Here is a 3,062-nt window from a genome sequence, read left to right on the forward strand (position 1 = left end):
ATCATTGACTTTTCGATAATATGATCGATCATCCAATTTCCTGAAACTCATGTTTTCACAAAACGTGATCGATAATCAGTTTCTTTACCTTACAGGATTAAATTTCTTTTCTCACTTTATCGATCACTTGTTCGAATATTCATTGATCGATCACCTGTTCGATCATTTCAGATAGTCTGTGTCTTTCACTGAATATATTCATACTCATGGTTTATTGATAACCTTATCCATTATCCATTTATCGATAATTTGTTCGATCATCAATGACTGAAGTTTCATTTCTGTAACATTTGAATTATCGATAATGTGTTCGATCACTTGTTCGATCATGGAACGATTTCCGTTTACCATGATAATTCTTAAAGTCAATGATCCAACACTTGATTGATAATATTGATGAACTGATTCAAAAGGCTTTCACTCTATTTATTGATAACCTGATCGATCAACAAGTAATCGATCACCACTTCGATCAAGCATATCCAGAATGTCTTTCTGCTCTTTTTACAGATAAATCACTTCGTCCAAAATCATTGAATGATAAATTCGTTTTCTCTTCTTAGTTCATGACTAAAGCATACTCCGCAAGACTCTTACTTGTTCAAAGTTTAAAATATGCAGATCACTAAGAAAGACTGCAATGGCTCTTCAACGAGATTATGTAAACTGCAACCTACAGTGTCAGAAGCTCAGACGCATTAATGGCGGAACCGTTGAAACCGGCGAAACACGCAAACGGAGTCACAACAGCTAGAAGCTCTTCCATCTAACGGCTACTTAACGATCTCAACTATAAAAGGCGCGAAGAAGCATTAATGAAGGAGGGGAATACCGAAACTACCACCTGTGATTATTAAGTCTAGCATTCAATACTACTGAGCATCAGTGTTCATCATTAAATTCACTCTGTAAGAGAGCCGATAACTACTCTTCATTAAATACTATTGAGTGATACTCAAGAGTGTGGACTCTTGAGAGGGCTTGTATCCTTACGGGAGTAAGGGGGAGTGATTGAGCGATTCAATTACTGTACCGAGGCACCAAGAGCCCTGTCAATCTTGGAAGATAGTGAAATATTCAGAAGTGTTCTGAGGACTGGACGTAGGTCAAGTGGTTAAGACCGAGCCAGTATAAATCTTGTGTCTTCCCTCTTCGGTGAAATCTCTCCTGACTCTGACTCTCTGTTTTTCAATACTATCTCGTTTTAATTTTTTAAGTTTTTGTAACTCACCCAATTCACCCCCCTCTTGGGTGAGATTGATTCTAACAAATATGTTCGATCAAGTCACTTATCAATAATGTTTCAAATAAATTTATTGAAAATAGATTTCTATAGTTACTTCAATTATCGATAAGCTTATGTATAAAGTGAATTATCGATAACTTGTTTCATAAAGCGCAAATACAATTCGTAAAATTGTTCTTCATATTGTTTTTCAAAATTATTCTTTAAGCTTTTCTCAGCCTTCATTAATATTTTCTTATAAAAGCTAGAGAGGGGACCTGATTCAAGTTACAAGCTTTTCAACTAATTTTCAGATGTATTTTCTTGATAAAATCTCGTTTACTATAATTTACTCTTTATCAATAACTTGTTCTATAAAGTGTATGTTCCATAGTGACATCGATAAATGAATCTACTTTTCAGATGGCCTCATTTCCAATTAATTGATAACTCTATTGATTAAGTTGCTTATCAATAAGATATTCGATAATTTGATTCTCAGATTAATTAATCTTTGATTTATGAATTTAACTTCTTGTATTAAAGTTCAAGGATCATAATCTATTCTACTTGTCACTTATATTCCTTAATGAAGAAAACTTATTTGGCTACCAAGACATGTCTGCAATTACGAGGTTCAACGGATATATTATAGGCTCAAACTACCTATGTTAGAAGTGCATTTAGTACAAGTAACTATTACAACTGCAAACACACTCAAATGATATCTCAATGGTTACAAGCTTTTGTGTCTAACAGAAAGTGTAAAGTCTCCAACTGTAAATGGCACGAAGAGTATTGAATAAAATAATGAATGATTTGAGCTATCAACTTTTGAATTAACTTCTTGCATTTAATACTATGTTTTCTATTCTGAGTTTCAGTGTTTATCCTATATACTCTTAAGAGAGATTTTGTAAATCATTTATCATTATTTTCAACAAGTGACTTAAGAGTCTGGGACTCTTGAGGGGATTATAACTTTACGAGAAGTAAGGAGGAGTGATTGAGAGTGAGCTTAATTACTGTACTGTGGCACCAAGAGCCCATTGGATATTAGGATTTAGTGGAAAACTCAGAGGCACTTTGAGGACTAGATATAGGTCAAGTGGTTGAGATTGAACCAGTATAAATTCCTACGTACTCTTCTTCTACTCATCTTCGGTGACATTTTTCTAAACTTCTTTCCCTTGCATCATTCTATTATTTATTTTAAAAAGTCAATTTTTTTTGTATCACCCAATTCACCCCCACTTGGGTAAAACTGTCACTAACATTTAGTATTAGAGTAGGTACCTTTAAAAAGGACTTAACCATATGAAGAGAGATCTTAATGGCAGGATTTGGTGATAGCGTGCTACCCGAAGGACGCTAAATGACAAAACCATTAGGCTTGAACGGAGAAATTTTTACATTCTAGAAAATAAGAATGAAGATTTTCATTAAAGCCATAGAATATAACTCATGGGATGTTATAGAGCATGGGAATTACGTTTCAAAGAAGACGGTGAATAATCAACAAGTTTGTAAGGATCCAAGTGAATTTCATGACGAGGACAAAAGACTCATTCTGCTAGATGACAAGGCAATCAATATACTAACTTGTGCATTAAGCTAGGGAGAGTACTTCTAGGTTTCAAGCCTAGAAACAGTAAAAAAAAAGTGTGAAGCTCTGGAAATTGCTCATGATAGAACAATCAGAGTGAAATAGAGCACAATCAATACTCTCACCATAGGGTTTGAACTATTCAGAATGAATGACGGAAAAGCATTCGAGATATAAAAGTAAGGTTCTCATACCTTATCAATCATCTGACTAGTCTTGGGAAGAAATACA

This window comes from Neltuma alba, unplaced genomic scaffold, assembly GCF_004799145.2.
Source record: "Neltuma alba isolate B1F8T4 unplaced genomic scaffold, ASM479914v2 tig00000371_pilon, whole genome shotgun sequence".
NCBI classification, from domain to species: Eukaryota; Viridiplantae; Streptophyta; class Magnoliopsida; order Fabales; family Fabaceae; genus Neltuma; species Neltuma alba.